General features: G+C 41.8%; 1 protein-coding gene and 1 long non-coding RNA gene across 2 annotated transcripts in view; one reads left to right on the forward strand and one right to left on the reverse strand.

Annotated features, from left to right (window-relative positions):
* Positions 1-20,000, forward strand: part of LOC145407670 (uncharacterized) — a 218,684-nt gene that overhangs the window by 175,013 nt on the left and 23,671 nt on the right. The gene's annotated exons all lie outside the window — the stretch shown is intronic.
* On the reverse strand, positions 9,248-13,579 carry LOC145407773 (uncharacterized). The gene is made up of 2 exons (XR_013898791.1): positions 13,502-13,579; positions 9,248-10,004 (listed from the first exon to the last, which is right to left on the reverse strand). It is a non-coding gene; the product is annotated as an uncharacterized LOC145407773 (long non-coding RNA).

A 20,000-nucleotide genomic window follows, 5' to 3' on the forward strand; every position in this document is an offset into this window, starting at 1 on the left:
AGCCAAAGGTGGCTGTTGTGTATATATACGCAACGACTTATCTTGCTCTCGTATTCCTGAGCTCGATTCTTCTGAATTCTCTACACTCTGGCTTCGGCTTTCCTGTCATTCTCTGACTAAATACATCTGTGCTGTTTACTTATCCCCTAATTCTACTGACTATCAAAAATTCTTCGACTATCTTACTTCTACGATGGAACACATTCTATCCATTTTTCCTTTCTCTGAAATCTCCATTCTAGGAGATTTCAATGTTCACCACCACCTTTGGCTCTCCTCTCCTTTCACTGATCCACCTGGTGAACAAGCCTACATCTTTTCTATCCTTAATGACCTAGAACAGCTTGCACAGCACCCTACCCGTATCCCTGACCGCCTTGGAGAGAGCTCCAACATACTTGACCTCTTCCTCACAACTAATCTTTCTGCTTACTCTGTTAATCTTTTCTCTCCGTTGGGCTCCTCCGATTACAACCTTATCACCTTAACCTGTCCTATCACTTCGGTACGGGCTGTGGACCCTCCAAGGAAACGTCGTCTGTGGCATTTTGGAGCCGCGGACTGGGAGGCCCTCAGGCAGTACTTCTTGATTTTCCCTGGAATGATTATTGTTTCCATGGCAGTGAGCCATCTGAGTGTGCCTTGAGCATTACGGAGGTTATTCTCTCAGGCATGGAAGCATACATTCCTTTTTCATATCCTTTGACTAATGCAAGAAAGCCTTGGTTTAATCACGCTTGTTCTAATGCTGTCCACAACAAAGAGAGGGCCTACAAAAGGTACCGGAGCCAACCCACCCCTGAATCACATCATCTTTACGTTTTTGCCCGGAATCGTGCTAAGTCTGTTCTTCGCTCTGCTAAAAATAATTTCATCCATACTAAATGCTCTCAACTCTCCAACTCGAATTCTTCCCGCTCCTTCTGGCACCTTGCCAAAAACCTTTCTAACAACTTTACCTCTTCATCCTTCCCTCCTCTTTTCTACTCTGATGGTTCTATAGCTATTTCTTATACTGATAAAGCGATCTCTTCGCACAGACTTTCTCCTCCAATTCCACCTTAGACGATTTCGGTGCTGTTCCTCCATCACTTCCCCCCTCTGACTTCCTCATGGCTGACATTCAAATTTCTTCAGCTGATGTATTTTCTGCCATCACTGGCCTCAGTACTAACAAGGCATATGGGCCTGATGGGGTCCCTCCTGTTGTTCTCAAGAACTGTGCTTCTGTGCTTACACCCTGCCTAGGCAAACTCTTTTGCCTTTGTCTGTCAACTTGTACCTTTCCTTCTTGCTGGAAGTTTCGTCTCATTCAGCCAGTCCCAAAGAAGGGTGACCATTCCCAACCCTCCAACTATCGTCCATTTGCTTTAACGTCCTGTATTTCAAAAGTTTTCGAGTCAATTCTCAATAGAAAAATTTTAAGGCATCTTTCCTATCACAACCTTCTTTCTGATCGTCAGTATGGGTTCCGTCAGGAACGCTCCACTGGCGATCTTCTCACCTAACTTTCAGACTCCTGGTCATCCTCCTTTTAGGACTTTGGCGAGAGCTTTGCCATTGTACTTGACATCTCAAAGGCTTTCGATCGAGTCTGGCATAAATATTTAATTTCCAAACTGCCCTCCTACGGTTTCTATCCTTCTATCTGTGCCTTCATCGCTAGCTTCCTTTCTGGTCGTTCTATAGTCGCTGTTGTAAACGGCCATCGTTCTTCTCCTAGATCTATCAACAGTGGTGTTCCTCAGGGCTCTGTCCTATCACCAACTCTCTTCCTTTTATTCATCTATGATCATCTAAGCTGTACATCTAACCCTATCCACTCATACGCTGATGACTCCACCCTTCACCTTTCCATTCAGTTCCCGCAACGCCCATCTCAACAGTTACTTCAACAAACAAGGGATGAGGCTATCGCACACCTAATGTCTGACTTGGGTCATATATATATATATATATATATATATATATATATATATATATATATATATATATATATATATATATATATATAATAGAGATCCTACTGCTGTTTGCCTTCGTCTATACTCCATTGTGTATTATACCATTTTCACTTTAACTTGGCGTAAAATTGCCATCTCTCTGTCTTGAATTCTAAGCTGTTACAGGAGATTAACACTAGAATATGATGCCAGTCATGAAGAAGCGTTATGGAAGGAATGTAGTGTGAAATAAACTACAAAATAGCCAAAAAATCTGGTAAAACCAGTATAATTTGCCTAATTGCTCATCATTACCTAACACATCATGGGTATGCGGCCGTATGATGTGTCCGGTTCAGGGAAGATGGACGCCCCTGCCCTGCATAATCCCGGGTCACCCTTGGGCAAGGTGTAGCACCCGTTAGCCCACCAAAAAGGTAGTAGCTGAATGGTTGCCATCATCCCAGGAGGTACTACCATGGCAGTGACGTGGTAGCTGGCCATGCACAACAATCCCAGGCGGGAAACTCAGCCACATTTACCAAGAAGACCCAGGCGGGAAACTCAGCCACATTTACCAAGAAGACAAAGTCTGGGCTGACATTACAACCCATAGATATCTCCTATACACAGCTGGCCTTGCACAACACTCCCAGGCGGGGAACTCAATCACATTTACCAAGTAGACAAAGTCTGGGTGACACTACTATTCATCTATCCATCCATCCATCACCCAATCCTACGTTGTCCCATGAGGAGCGTAGGAGCCCGGGGCTAGGCAGTTGGTCTAAGATAAGAGTGACCAGCCACACTCATCCCTGAGTGGCATTACGTGAGCAATAAACCCCGACCATCCCTTCACCGGTTCAATCCGACTGGAGTGCAATAATTACCGACTAAACCACCAGGTGCCAAAATTTAGTTATATGGTTACCACCCAGCGTAGTAAATGGTTTCCTGGTGTTCAAAAAAACATTTGGCTTGTCACTCAGTGTAGAGTCACCCACAGGCAGAAGGAAGAGGAAAGAATGAAGGAAGGAAAAACAGAAGAGGGAGTGTAAAGTCACCCGTAGGTAGAAGGACAAGGAAAGACTGAAGGAAAGAAAGACAGAAGAGGATGGAAGGAAAGAAAGATGGAGGAGAGGAAAGGGCAGACACACAAGACAGCACTACATCGAATGAGTGGATGGTGAGCGCCCCCACCTACCACTATTCATACATATCCTATACACAGCTAATCTTATGCGGGGTATGCCTCCCTCATTTTACCTGCACCTCGTCGTGTGGAAGGACCCTGTTCCCACCCTGGCCTGGCGCTGTCTGCCACATGAAGGTGTTGCCTGTTTGTGGTCGATGGGTCTGCTGGGCCACACAAACAGCAACTTCTATACACCACTACCACTACTACTGAGAGGGGAAAAGAGGGAAGGAAGAGGAGAGTGAGGAAGGAAGAGTTGGATGGTGTAATACGAGAGAACAAAAAAAAAAAAAAAAAAAAAAAAAAAGTAGGAAAAATCTCATTCAGTAAGATCAGCAAAATCTACCCCCCCCCCTCTCTGTCTGTCTGTCTGTCTGTCTGTCTGTCTCTCTCTCTCTCTCTCTCTCTCTCTCTCTCTCTCTCTCTCGATCGGCATAGCGTAACAGTTACTCTTTGGCTTATTATTTTACTTACCCCATGTTATAATTGCCTCGTATGTTATGTATATCTTTTAAATACCTTCATAATTTGAATTAATAATATATAGAAGAAAACGGGGGTGAGACAGACCCGCCCAGGGAAGCACTACCACCAAGGTAACGGGAGAGTCAAATGAATTGCCTGGATTCCATTTTCTCTGCCAGGTCTTGGTAGCTGGTTACACATCTTTCTGCCTCACACATCAGAGGGCATCAGGCAGCCTTCTTTACATAACACACACATCCACATTATATCACATTGCTTTAAACCGGCTATCCTCTCTCAATAAAACGCTGATCTTTTCATTACGTATCATACACATTCTACAACATATCCCTGCTCACCCCCCCCCCCTATAAAAAGAACCATGGCTGCTACTATACTGGGAATTAGTGCGGTGATTTCTCAAATGACCACTACCGGCAGGGCTGAGTCGTCTGCACAGGGCCCTTCTGGTTGCAATCAAGTGACTGTGCCACCTTCAGTGTTGCGACGCCCCAAAACTGCTCGTCAGTGCAGTGAAATTTTCATCTGCAGTATTAGGGATTTCGATCCAACATCAACTTTGTTCACAATTTCCTCCAGCTTGAATCCCCAGATTTTTTATTTATGACAGAGACTCAAGTAAGCACCACCTCCGATTTGGCTATGTTTAATTTTCATTTTTATATCTTGATTCAAAATTTCAGACATAAAGGAGGCGTATGTTGCCTTGCTAAACCAGAAATTGCCCAGGAGGATATTACTAAATTTAATTGTCCTTATTTCGACTATTCCATATACAAAATTAAATTCTTTTGATGAAATTATTTCTGTTGTGTTCATCGTTCCCTTAATGCCCCTCCAGAGACGAGTTTTTTTACTGTCTTCACAACTAAGTGTCCTGAACATATTATACTGCATCAAAAATCACTATCCTGGGTGATTTTAATTTCCATATTGATGAATAGCTCACTTATTCAGCCAGAAATGACTCTGGTCTTGTATGTGAGCTATTTGCAGACTTATTTAATCTCAGTTAGTCAATCAACCAACCCATGTTTCGGACAACCCCGATCAAAATCCCTACCTATTGGACTTGTTTCTAACAACCAGTTCAAATATTTAGTGTCGAAGTGAAGTCCCCCCTCGAATCCTCAGATCACTGTCTGATACAAGCCACCAGTTCAACACCAACCACACCCTTCTGCTCTGAACCTGTTGTGGTGTAAGTAGACGTAGCAGAGGGGTGTAATTATACAGAGAAGGTTATCTGGCCACAAATCTCGATAGCGTAGTTTTAGGTACTTGTAGTGTGATAGGGCACTTGATTATGGATCGTTAAGCTCAGCCAAAATTAAGTAGTGAGACGTAGTGTCAACGAGGTGAGTTACAGCACTCTCGGGTTACTAAGTATATTGCACAAAGTTATATAAAAGATGAGCTACAGTTTAGTAGAGTGTGATACTAACGATGAACCTTCTCACCAGCCTTCTCTCCCCATTCTCTCTCTAACCCCTTTCTGATCTGAAGGGAATCTCTCCTACATTATATAGAGCGTGGGGAGGATGTGTATGGTAAATTTTCTATCACGTGGACTAACTGGCTAAGGCTGGTTACTCCACGTGTCTGGATACGTCATGAAATTCTTGTTCGTCTGGCCTACGAGGAAGTTTGAGATACATCGTATAGCTAAGAATTCTTGATGGTCTGGGACAACAAGGGTTGTGGATATACACTGTGTGAATTGACATTCCTGGTTTGTCTAAGCAATGGGATGTGTTCTATAACTCTTCCTGGAGGACTCAGACACAACTACCTGTTCTACATATTGTTACCTACAGTTATATACAGTAGTTACATATAGTACTGTGTTATAGTATGCCTACAGAGGTGACTAAATGGCAGTACAACAGGGCAGACTGAGACAGTCTTCAAATTTTTTTTTTCATGGATGTTCCTTGGACCTCCTTTTCCCGTCAAGTTGCAAACTCCACATTGAGCCACATACAGGATTTCATTAAAGTCGCCATGGAGATATTTATTCCTCATTATAGTTACAGGAAAAGATGTAATTCGAAGACCTATGTGGTTTGACCACAATTGTACAAGAGTAACAGAACATCAGGGGGAGGCGGTGGCTGAATCGGTAGAGAGGCGGCCTGCAGTCCTGATGGACCCAGGTTCGAATGCCGGCTGGGGCAGGGAACAGTTTAAGGATTTGAATTTCATAGAAGCAGACTTTCCTGATCTACCAGATGACCCGCCGACATGTCATAAAAGTACCCCCGCTAATACCAATACACCAGTCCTGTATGAGACAGCCCTAGCATGTATTCAATATGGACGGTGGGTGTTAGCGCCGAAGTGGTGACATGTGGAGGTGTAGGAGGACTACTGGGCCTTGGGATAGGCTACTGCCCCCGAGATATAGGCCCTGAAGCCTTTGCCCAGAGTCGGACACAAAAAAAAAAAAAAAAAAAAATCAAACAATAGTCTGTAACACTTATACAAGGATCAAAACTAAAGACGCCTTAACGATTACAGAAATATCAGAAATAATGCCAAAACTATTATTAATCTTTCTAAATTAAACATTCTTCAAAGAGAAGCTAACAAACTACTAAACAACCCAAATGAAAACAAAATATTCCGGTCTACCCATAATTCAGTCGAATCTAACTTCACTGCCACCTCTTCCATTCCACTGTTACAGTCCCCCAATGGAAATCTAGTAAGTGACACACGTGGAAAAGTCAACCTTCTTGTTGATATTATTTCAACAAACTCAACCCTAAATACGGAAAATCACAATATTCCTGTACTTGATTTTGATTCCCCTCAAATACCCCCTTTCAAGATTCACACAAGATACGTACAAGCTGTATTACAGAATCTCTCAGTAGATAAAGCTACTGGTCCAGATGAAATTCCTTCAATAGGACTTAAAAATTGATCCTCAGAGTTGACTCCTGTATTAGCAAAATTTTTCCGTTTATGCATCTACACCTCCAGCCTCTTGGAAAGAAACAAATATGCACCTTGTTCCTAAGAAAAAAAATGGGAGAAATGGAGTTCCCCCGAGCTAAGCCCTGTATTGGACTATATAGCCCCGCTAGGGTTACAGGAGGGAGCTACCCCTCCCGGCACGGCAGCCCGGGCGAGGCTCGAACTTGCAATCCCCCGATTACGAGTCCGGCGCGCTACCACTGTGCTACCGCGCCCCCCTTGTTCCTAAGAAGAGGGCCACTTCTGATCCATCAAACTATAGACCAATCGCTATAACTTACATTGTTGATAAAGTTTTTGAGTCACTAATAAACATACACATAGTCAAGCACCTAGATGACAATGAATTAATCAATGATCGGCGGTATAGATTCAGACAAGAACGTTCAACTGTAGACATTCTTTCCCTTCTCACCCATTAAATTGACAAAACAATAAAACAACATGGTGAAACACACGCAATAGCACTTGATATTTCAAAAGCATTTAACGGAGCGTAGCACCGGGCCGTATTGTCTAAGATGTCACACTATGGCCTTGCTTCACTGGTTCCTCTAATTTGTTCTTACCTTGGGGTCATGGTAGATGGAATTTATTCCCAATTTCATTCCATAAATGCTGGCGTACCTCAGGGATCAGTTTTGGTCCCAACCCTCTTTCTCATTCCTATAAATGACCTATCTGTCACTCCCAACCCAATACGCTCTTTGCTGATGACTCGACAGTTCAAAGTTCTTTCACATTTAGTACCTCCTTTACACAATCTGATATTATAAATTCCCATTTAAAAACAGCAATTTTTCTGAACTAGGACCTTTCTTAAATTAATCAATTGGGACAAAAAAATCTAGTCTCATTAAATGCTCAGAGAACTAAGCACATTAATTTCTCCGACAGATTGAATCCCTCAGACTCCCACATAATTTTTAATGACGTCAATATTCTCATATCCACTTCAACTGATACTTTAGGTGATACACTAAACACCAACCTACGCTGGAGAGCTTATGTTAAATCCCTCGCTAAAAATGCTTCCAAAAAAATGGGACTTGTACAGTGTTCATGAATTCTTCACTGACGAGCAGTTGGCCACAGTATACAGTACAAATCATGTGCGTTCTCAGATCGAATACTGTTCGCCAATGTGGAGTGGATGTGGAGCAGTAGCACTGAGGCAGTTGGAAAAAATTCAGAATAAATCCGATAGATTAATCAATAATCCTGCCATTACGCAGGACCTTCCTCCATTATAAGTTGGTAGGCTAGAGACGTTGCATCTTTTGCATTATTTTACCGATATTTTACCGTAACTGTTCTGCGAACTTGCTTCAACTGTGCCTCCCCTTCACATTTTACCCTGAAATACTCGGGCAACAGGGAACGCCCATGAACTGACTCTCCTAAACAATGCTGAACCTCTGCTTATCAAAATTCATTTATCCCCAGAACTACTACTCTCTGAAATTCACTTCCTGGAAGTTGCTTCCCACAGACATTTAATCCACTTTTATTGAAGTCCAGTTGCTACAGATATTTTATGAATGGAGGATGTCTTTAAGCACATGGACTTTTGTTTTATCTGATTTGTTTTTCCTTCCTCCATTCATTGTCTCTTAAAGAAAATGGGTATACTAAATCGTCAAGGAAGAGGTGTTACAGAATATCCACAAATACCGCTCTTTTTCTTTTCCTCCTCTTCTCATTATCCACCATCATTACCACCACCACCATTACTAGCTTCACCATTCTCCTCTTCCTTCTGTTCCTACTCATCATCATCATATCTTTCCCGTATGTCAGATGAGGAACTGTCGCCCTCAATCAGTCTCTCCCTCTTCCTATGATCTACAGCCTTTTAAACTCTCTATTATCCAGCCTGAAAGATGCGAGGGGGCTGTTGCTGTCTGGATTTCTCTGTCTATAATACCAGTCAGTAATACCCACGCCAGACCACACCATGACACAGGATAATACCACACCAGTCAATAATACCCATACCAAGTCACCACACAGGATAATACCACACCAGTCAATAATACCCACACCACGTCACCACACGGGATAATACCACACCAATCAATAATACCCACACCACGTCACCACACAGGATAATACCACACCAGTCAATAATAGCCACACCACGTCACCACATAGGATAATACCACACCAGTCAATAATAGCCACACTGCACCACACCATACCACACCACCACACAGAATACGACACCAGTCGATAATACCTACACCACACCACACGACCACACAGGACAATACCACACCAGCACACAGGATTATACCACACCAGTCAATAATAGCAACACCACACCAGCACACAGGATAATACCACACCAGTCGATAATACCTACACCACACCACCACACAGGACACTACCACATCAATCAATAATATCCACACCATACCACCACACAGGATAATACCAAACAAGTCAGTAATAGTCACATCATCACCACACAGGGTAATACCACACAAGTCAATAATACCCACACCACACCACCACACAGGATAATACCACCCCAATCAGTATCAATCACACCACACCACCACACAGGATAATACCACACCATTCAGTAATACCCGCACCACACCACACCACACAGGATAATGAGACATGGTAGTTCACTCTCTGAACAATATATTTGGAGAGAGAGAGAGAGAGAGAGAGAGAGAGAGAGAGAGAGAGAGAGAGAGAGAGAGAAGCATTTTCTTTTTTTTTTTTTTACCATTTCATGCAATCCATATCACATCCAAGCGATTTTATTAAGCGCAGGAGGGAATTTTGGAACGACGGGGGAGGGGGATATAGCCCTCATTAACCCCTTCAAATTGCTAGTCACGAAGAAGTGCTATGGGAACGATGTAGAGCAGTAGCATTGTCTTATTCTGCCACTGAGCTATGGGAAATAAGCCGCAAAAGGACGAAAATCTGGGCCAAGCTAAGGTGAAAGGACAGATTTGTCAATGTTTTTGTTGTTGGTGGTTTCTTATTGCTTTTGTTGTTGTTTGTTTCTTTTTATTTACTTTGTTGTTTTGTAGTTGTTGTGGTGGTATTGTTGTTCTTGTTCTTTGTTCTTGTTTATTTGTCATTCTTGTTGTTCTGTTATTGTTGTTTTTGTTGGTGTTCTTGTCGTTCTTGTTGAGGATAATGGAGCCGAGTTCTTGCTTACGACTGCCATACTGCGCGACGACCACTGGGGGCTTCACGACGACCTTTACCACTACTCCCACTGCCGATGCTGGGGTCACCTCGAGTCGTTGTGGTCGTGGTGGGCTCCTCGGACGACCTCTTCCCCAATAATGGGCAGGTGTCATCGCAGTAACACTTGCCGTTTGGAGACCTGGAACAGCAATAGGGGTCGCACCTGGGCATGCTCTCACCTGTTGTGGGTTAGGAAGTGAAAATAATAGTAGTAGTGATGATGATAATAATAATAACAGTAGTGATAATGATTATAGTAACAGTGATAATAATAGTAGCAGTGATAATAATAATAGTAGTGGTAATCGTAATAATCATAGCAGTTGTGATAATAATAGTTACGATAATGATGGTAGTAGTGATAATGATAAAAGTTCTAGTGATAACAATGATAACTGTAATACTGATGATAATAGCAGTAGTAATAATAATAATACTAGTAATAATGACAGTTGTGGTGATAATGATAGTAGTAGTGATAATGATAATAGCAGTGATAATAATACTAGTAGTGATTATAATAATAGTAGTAGTGATGATAATAATAGTATTGGTGATAATAATTATAATAGTAGTGATGATAATAGTAGTAATGATGATAGTAGTGGTGATAATAATATTAGTAGTAGTGACGATACGGTAATAGTAGCAGTGATAGTGACAATGATATTAATAATGATAATACTGTAGTAATAATAATAATAATAGTACAGAGTGATAACGATAATAGTATAATACTGTAGTAATAATAATAATAATAGTAGAGAGTGATAACGATAATAGTATAATACTGTAGTAATAATAATAACAATAGTAGAGAGTGACAAAGATAATAGTTTAATACTGTAGTAATAATAATAACAATAGTAGAGAGTGATAACGATAATAGTATAATACTGTAGTAATAATAATAACAATAGTAGGGAGTGATAACGGTAATAGTAGTAGTAGCAGTAATAATAATGATGATGATGGAAACAACATTAATAACAAGCCTTTACCAAAGACGTATCCCCATCATGCGGTAAAGAATATAGAGATATGCACTAATATTCATGCCAATTTCAGAGAGAGAGAGAGAGAGAGAGAGAGAGAGACTAGGACTCGTTCACTATCTTTACCTGTCCCCGCCCTCTCGGAGATTGATAGGCTATTGTTTTCATTCGGTTTGTCTGTTTGTTTGTTTCTTTGTCTGTCTTAAAAACTTTACGTGAAATCTAGTGGTGCGATTCTTTCTAAAATTACAGGGATGATGGGCTACAACCTTCTGAACATCTGATTAAATTCTGGGCCAAATTGGGCCAAGGCCCAAGGTGTAGGCCTTAAAAAATATTTGTTTAAATCGTTTGCTTTCGCCATAACTCCTTTCAAATTCGTAACATCGAAATGAAACCAAAATCTAAATGTGCGTCTTTCAAATCTGCATCCTATAAAATGGTTTATTACATCAGGGGGTCACCCCCCCAATTAGCGGTTGGAGGGTTAGTGTCAGGTGGGTGGGACCTAAAACTTCAAATGGGCTAAAAATCGTCAGTTTTCACCCAATTTACTCAAAATTTTATGTGACATCATTGACTAGATAAATTATCCTGTTGTGTTTGTACGTCAGCAATAAAATGATTGCCAGGCAGGGGTTTGCTGTGCCCTGACACCGCTTCTTGTTCTCAGAGACGTTGAGATGATCCAGCAAGTAGTTTCCAAGATATAGCTATTTACAGATTAGTTTCCTTGCATGGATAAAGCTCGTAAAATACTTACAATGGTGCAGTTTCATGTACAAGGACATAAACCAGAGCTTATACTCTATCTTTCTGTAAGATATAAAGAGCATCCAGCAAGAAGTTTCCAAAATATAACACTAGAAAACGCTCAGAAAGAGCATACCTCCGCTAATGCCATTGCCATTAAAAAGCATCGGGATCCGTTTCAGTGGATATAGGATCCGGATCCGTCCCCATGTCTAATCAGTTCGTTCTTGGTCCATGGTCCATCTTTCCATAAAATTTCATTGAAATTCATTGCGAACTCTTGGAAATATTGTGCGGCATACTCCGGATTCAGATCTGCTTCAAAATTTAATAATTCTTCCTTGGTTCATGGCCCACCCTTTCACAAAATTTAATCAAAATCCGCTCATAACTTTTTGAGTAATCCTGTTAACAGACAGACAGACAGACAAAGAAGCCAACCAACGCGGGGTAAAACATAACCTCCTTGGCGGAGGTAACAAGACAGTTTTTTCCTTATATGGTCATAGCTCGTGAAGTACAGACAATATGGCAATTTTACCTATACGGGCATCAACTACGACACATACTCTATCTTTCTGTGTGATAGGAAGCCAATATACCTGGTAGTTTACGAGATACAGGCCCGGACGGAAAGACGGACGGACAGGGGCGATTCCTATATCCCCACCATATGGAATAATGGTGAGGATAATAATACTGATAGTGGCAATAATAATAATAATAATAATAATTATAATAATAGTAGTAGTAGTAGTAGTAATAGTAGAAGTAGTAGTAGTAGTAATGATAATACTAATACTAATACCGGTAATACTAATATTAATAGTAGTGAAAAAAAAAAACAGCAAAACAATCAAATATAAGAACAATGACAATGACAGAAAAAAGGAAAATAACTGTGTGTGTGTGTGTGTGTGTGTGTGTGTGTGTGTGTGTGTGTGTGTGTGCCTAAATGCATTAAAACGAGCAACATTATCCGAGTACATAACATATATTATTATTCTTAGTGGCATAGTCGGATTCTTAACAGCTCTTCATTAGCTATGTACTATTATTATTATTATTATTATTATTATTATTATTATTATTATAGTACTACTACTACGTTGGGTCTGGTTAGTACTTGGATGGGTGACCGCCTGGGAACACCAGATGCTGTTGGCATAACGTTCTCCCTACCTGTCAAGTGGGGTTGGTGAAGGATTAGTGCCCCTTCCTGTAAAACAATAACTCTAAGCCCTTGGCCACCCTGTCTGGGATATATGGCGTCTGGCAATGAATGAATGAATGAATTATTATATTTTTGCATAAAACATCTTTGCACTACTGAGCATTATATATATTGATTAATACTGAAACAGGTTGCACTAATGCAAGAGTATATTAATGTGCAATGATCGGAATAAACCTCTGAGAAAATGTGAAACGAAATCTCACTTTAAAATCTATATCTACATACGGTACTTTGCATCCATAAGACACGAGAAGAGATCGATGTGCGATGGCTTAATCGGTAGAAAGGTGGTCTTCAGTCCTACCGGACCCAGGTTCAAATCCCCGCTGGGGCAGGGAACAGTTTAAGATTTGAATTTCATAGAAGCAGACTTTCCTGATCTACAAGAAGATTCGCCGACATGTCGTAAAAAGTACCTCCTCTAATACCAATACACCAGTCCTGTATGAGACAGCCCTAGCATGTATTCAATATCGACGGAGGGTGTTAACGCCTAAGTGGTGACATGCAGAGGTGTATGGAATGTAGGAGGACTACTGGCCTACTGGGCCTTGGGAGCAGTCTGTGAAGCCTATGCCCAGAGTCGGACAAAAAAAAAAAAAAAAAAAGCTATAACGAAATTTCGAAAGGCACTTAACATCACGAATCTAAAAAACGAAAAGAAAAACTTCATAAGTAACCGTAACTAAACTCAAAGCAGGAAGAACAGCCAGTAATATGCAGATCACAGCGAAAGGAGCCATGATGTTCCTCCACCTTGGTATCAGGATCCACACTGAGTTCCCAGTCCACATCCGCCAGTCCACATCCACAAGTGTTGTAAGGGGGCGGAGCTTGTGACGTCATGATATCGAGCCAATCAGGACACAGATGGAACTGCCATATACTGCTATAAGGAGAATTATTGTTATTATCTATTCGGTGTTAATAAAAGAATCAGCAATAAAAAAAAGAAAAATCTTCTTTACGTATTTTTTCGAAGTGTTCAGTCTACTAATAAACATTAACAAGTCCCTAGGAAAAAAGTCATTTTCAAAATTTATTGCTATGGAGCTCAATGAGGATGAAGACACCTCTCTTTATACACACCGAAAAATTACCCCCTTGTATTGAAAATTGTGTATATTATGAAGATGTAGCAGTTTGTGCCCCACTTGATCCTATTAACGAATGAGAAGAGGTGTGTGTATGTGTGTCTGTGTGTGTGTGTGTTGCCAGGTAAGATAGACGGAGGGATAGGAGGAAAAACAAACATCATTCCTCATATCCATTTTCTTCCTTTACATGCCCCCGCCCCCTCCTTTGCAGCTCTCTCTCCAAGTTAAAGTGAAAAGAATAGTTAGATGATGATAGTGGAGATACGAGGCAATCATCATTCTTTGTTTTTATCTTCTTCATCATCATCATCGTCATCATCATCATCATCATCACAACCATTAACATCATCACAATCATTATTACCACCACCATCCTCCTCATCCTCATTATCATCACAACTACACCTTCCACAGGGACGAATTCTGTATTGGACCCGCCAACCAGCCTGACCCAACAGACGGCACCACATCCCTCCCCCCCCATCCACAGGATCTAGACCTGCCCCCACCATGAGACGGTTTAGGACCACGGTATTGACACTCCTAGGCTCCAGAGGGAACGAAATGGCGGCAGCTGACACAAAAATGTCGTCAGCGGGAACACAAGATCTAGAGCTGTTCCGAACGAGAAACTACTACTATTACTACTACTACTACTGCTACTACTAGTACTACTACTACTACCACTACAGTACTATTACTACTACTACTACTACTACCACTACAGTACTATTACTACTACTAATACCACCACCACTACCACCACTACTACTATTATTACTACTACTACTTCTACTACTACTACTTTTTTTTTTTTTTTAAATCACCTCCATCCATTGGGGAACTATATTGTGAAGATCAAAACCAACCTTCCTAATGCAGTTCACCATTTGGAATTGTAATGTGAAGGTTAACACTAACCCTCATATTACAATCCGTTGGCCCCAAGCACGCCAACGGCTGTGGTTACCAACCATCTACTATTACAATTATTTTATTTTTTATTTATTGATATTACAGTGTAAATAAAGACATTAAACTATTGGAGTTGCTGGTCTATGCGACTCTCGACCACTGTAGCTTCGCAATCCATACCCGCCAGAGAGACAGGCCTGAGGGCTGATGATCTTGTGCCCCTGAGACATAGCAGAGCAGACCTCACGAGGGAGAATGAGAGTCGACATCTCATCCAGGCCATAAAAGAACTCTGCGTTTGACGTTTCTTCTCAGAAAGAACCTCTGCCAGTCTCGAATAGAATCTCACTGCCTCTGGACCCATCCCACCTGATGTCGTGAACACAAGGGGAGTGAATCGACCGTGGTCCACATGTTGAATCCTTTCTTGATAATTTCTATTTTTTTCTTGTTCTTTCCTCTTGTGTGCAGCTTCGAGAGACAGTTCACGATGACATGCTGCCATGGGATCGAATATCCTGATGTCGAAGAACGCCCTCTGCCCATGTGTCCAGAAACCTCGAGCACTGACATCCACTCTTGCATCATATGATGTGTTTGCCGTTCTGTGGGTGAAGTGGTTGCCGTTCAGGGGTAGCAGAGCTGACTCAGTCATGACATCATGGCATATTTCCTGCAGCATTTTGGCAGTGAGGTCGTGTACTTCATCGTGTCGGATGCAAACAAACCCTCCCTTCTTGCATACCATTGCATGGTTTGCATCAAAGGCAGTGCCACAGGCACAGTGTTGAGGTAGGTTCTCTATTGGCCACCCATATCTCAAGGCTATGGCGTCAATAAATTCTTGTTTGTTGAAGTGGAAGCCTTTTGCCTTGAGAGGCAGGGTTGTGAGCCAGTTCGATGCCCCAACCTCCTGTGCAGTTTCAACTCTTCTGCACTGGCCTGGTGTTAGATGTTCGATTATGTGCTGCAGCTGGTCTTTTTGTCTTGCTTCATGCTCCTTGCTTATCTGTGTCTTTATGTCTTTCTGCCTTTGATGGTCGATTTCACTCGTCTCAACCTGGGTGCAGATCTTCTGGGACAAGGATTCTGTGAGCCTAAGTGAATTTCTGTGTTCATAGCTTGCCACGGCTACTGGATTTATAATGCCAAGGCCTCCCATCCTGGGTGGTAGTGCTAGAAGGTCCCTCTCTTCTGGTGTGGGGATGTGGCCATTGGTTAGAGATGGGATGAATGAATCCCTGATTGCATCCTCCAGTGGTTGTAGTAGCAACTCGATGTCTGGTATGGTCCTCATCACGAAGGTCCACTTGTGCTTTACTCCATAGGTAAATGCACTGTATGCTGCATGGGTTTCTGTTTTTACGTGGCTGGATAGTGTATGAATTTCTCCTACCCATGTCTTTACCTTATCACTCACATATTTGTCATTGAATTCCTTAGTTCCAATCACAGCCCCTAGATGCCTCTGACCTTCGTTGGTCACTATCACGTTTGTGTCTCTAAAGGCTTCCTGTGCATCTTGATAGTAAGCTGGTTTCACGATCAAGATGGACGTACATGCATTAGGGTAGTAACCTATTTCAGGGCCATGAGATGTTACAAGGTCCCACCATTTCCTCACATCCTCCACCTTGCCAGTACCCGTAAGATCATCTGTGTTGGCTACCTGTTTTACATTGGTGGCTTCGTATTTGATCTGTTGTTGCAGCACTGTCATCGCCAGGGCGTACATAGCCATGGCAATGGGGTCCCCCTGGGGAGTTCCTTCTGTGGACTGGATTACACCGACATCGTGAGCCGCTGTCTTACCCAAAATGTAGAGGTCTGCTGGTTCTTTGTAGGTGTATTCCACATATTGGGCAAATGCTGGGCATTTAACCTTGATGTTGTGCAGCATTGCCTCCCGGTTGATGGAATTAAATGCATTTGAGGCATCAACTAATAATACTGCCTAACAGTCCTCTTCCCCAGATATTTTCCTCATGGAGTGAACTGTTGCCTCACCTCCTGCCTGCTGGCCTGCACACACCTGGAGGTTGCCAACTGCCTGCTTCACATCATCTTTCACCACCTCCATGATGCATTTTCCTATAATCCGTCTCAAGACTTCACCCACCCCGATGGGCCTGCATCCAGGATTCTTATCAAGGGGGATTAGTCTGCAAGCCGTCAGTGCTTCGATGTTACTGCACTGACTTGAAGCCAGCTTCCTCGCCAGTGAGGCAATGGTGTTACATAGGTCTGTTGCTGCCTCCCCAACCTTGATGTTACTGAGGATTACTCGCCAAGATTTTGCATCCAGGCCTGACGGTCCTGCCCCTCTCTGTGTGTGCATTGCCTTCCGCCACACCATATCTCCAGTTATCCTGTCATATATGATGGGATTGGGAGGAGTGTAGTTGCCGACAAGCTTTGACTGGGCACTTGCTTGTCGTGCAGTCGGGTGTTTTTCTTTTAGTTGTTGGATTGTTTCATCTGTCAGGTCAAGTACTCCGTTTAATGATTCAGCTGACAGGGATCTTGTTGCCATCGAGACCTTACCCTGTCTCATCTTGCTGCCAAAAATCCTTGCAACATCGTTGGTATTCTGATTTCTTCTGCCTCGGTTGTTTATTCTCATCTGCAAGGCCCTTGCTTCCTCACTTCTTTTCCATGTTTCAACCCGCCTTTGGATGGCCTTCATATTATCTGCAATGCTAGCTCTTGGGCGGGTCTTGTTGAGGAAGAGATGTGGTATTAGTGCACGGACCTTAAGAGAGAATGAGGCAATGGGTGAGTTATTGTTGTAGTTGGCTATCAGGCGAGTGATTTCCTTGATCATGTCAGTTGTAGCTCTGCATTTGGGAGGTTCAAAAAGGTTACTTGAGGACCATCCAACTATTTCACTATATGTGGTGTTCACCCAGGTTACTGTATTTTCTCGGGATTTGCCCATCCAGCATGTGGGACGACCTTCTCGCACAGTCCTTTGAGGCTGTTCAGCTTTCTCGTTGTTTGTGTCACTACCGTTCTGAGGACGTATAATACCTGGATGATTCCCTCTTTCATGCACTCCTCTATGGTGGTCTTCGTCCTGAGTTTCATTTCTATTATAAACCTCATGATGTTCCTCATCCCCAACTTCACTACTATTCACTTCCCCATGGTGATTTAACCCACCCAGCACTTCCATATCTCTCGCATCTTGGCGTCCATCCGTATCCCTCGCTTCACCACGGGGTCTTTCACCACCACACATGCCCGTGTGATCGTGCACATTGTCAGTGACCGCCCCATCAATTTCCATGTCACCAATCTGTCGCCTGCCACGTTGGAAGCGGTCAAGTGCCGCTTCTGGTGGGCTGTGATTCCCTAACACATTCATACAGAAAGGTCCCATCCTACAGTATGTCCACGGTGACCTGTTTGTTGCACATGAGCACCTGATACACTTATGCTGCCTGCTGGAGCACTGACAACAATACTGGGGCCTGGCCATAGTGTTAAAGTTTTTATACTGTGGTACAGTAATAATAATAATAATTATGGCTACTTTTTGTAGTACTTTTAAATGAAACTTAAATATAATGTTACTAGAACTACTGTTTTACTATACAATTTTAAATTTAGATTTGATATAAATGAAGAATGTGCTTGTTTTATTTCTATTTTTGTAGGTATTATGACGAAGTTATGAAGCAGTTTGCTCGTTTTTCACTACTTTTGCATATCAGTTAATATCTAATTGTTCTGTCTTATACTAATAATCGACTGAACTGATAATGTTTTGAATTTAAAGTTTGATATGAAGTAAAACAACGCTGCTTTGTTCAAGGGTTAAGTAGGTGGCCAATGGGTGTGGTGCAATACTATGGAGACTTGTTTATTGGTAATGGGTCTTCAGGAGTTAAGGTGTAGGGGTGAGGGTGGTGTGTGTGTGTGTGTGTGTGTGTGTGTGTGTGTGTGTGTGGTGATATTGGGTCTTCAGACGCTATGGTATAGGGGTGAGTGTGGTGTGGTGTGTGGTGTTGGGACAGTGTGTGTGCGTGTGTGTGTGTGTGTTGGCGTTGTGACATGTGATGTGTGATGTGTGGTTGTGGTGTGTTGTGGGGGTAAGATAGAGGCACCTTGGTTTACTAAGGCACATTGGCATTAACAAGGTTTGTTTAGTATTTCTTTTGAATACAAAAGAGAATTTTCAGAGGGTTGAGTAAGTAGTTCTAGTTTGTAATTTTATGGAGTTTATTTTAGTCCCATTATATAGATATTATATTAAAAATACTCTTATTACTATTGTATTTAATAATAATAGTGTACTTAAAACTGGGGTACTATGTTTAAATTTGTTATTTAACTGAAGTTATATTTATCAATTTTATATATTAAAATTAAAGTTTTAATTATTACTGTACTATTTATTATTATATTATAGACTTATCTACTGTGATTGATTATCTATTTATACGATGAGATTCTATGCATAATATGTTTTATAGTTATTTAAGAACAGTCATTTTGTGTGTGACTGTATTTATGATGTGTTTACATTACAGTGTCATCTAAGGTGTGTGTAAGATTCCCTAAATGTTTTTGTATGCCACACTTCTATACCACCTGGCTACGCTGGTGGTGTGTATGTAGGAGATTGTTGTTTAGTTAGTGGTAATTGTTGTTAATTGTAGTGTTTGATACAGTGTTTATAAATCGTATTATTAGGTGGTGTGTATGCTAGTGATCAGTGGGTAATATTCAGTGTGTGGTAACAGCTGATGTGTTAGGGAAAGGGAGTTAGTGCTCCAAGGATAATGGCGTGAGCAAGAGGTGTGTGACAGGCATCCCACGTCTCATTGTTATTTGTGGACAACAGCAACAATAACTACTACTACTACTACTACTACCACTACTACTACTACTATTACTACTACTACTACTACTACCACCATTTTACAGTACGAATTGAATGAAGAAAGTCGTAACACTGCAAAATAGACGATAATGAAGTGTGTCAATTGTGAGGAGAGTAAGTGTTGGTGGAATTCAGAGACAAGCACTTAACTTCACACACCTTGTTTGTTACGATAGATAGATGGATATGTAGGTGGATGGATAGATAGATGGATGGATGAGTAGATGGATAGATACTTGTAGATGGGGTAGGCGGTGGCTGAATCGGTAGAGAGGCGGCCTGCTGTCCTG

This window comes from Coenobita brevimanus, chromosome 74 (genome assembly GCF_032717465.1).
Source record: "Coenobita brevimanus isolate Jiangsu-jjx chromosome 74, ASM3271746v2, whole genome shotgun sequence".
Lineage (NCBI taxonomy): Eukaryota > Metazoa > Arthropoda > Malacostraca > Decapoda > Coenobitidae > Coenobita > Coenobita brevimanus.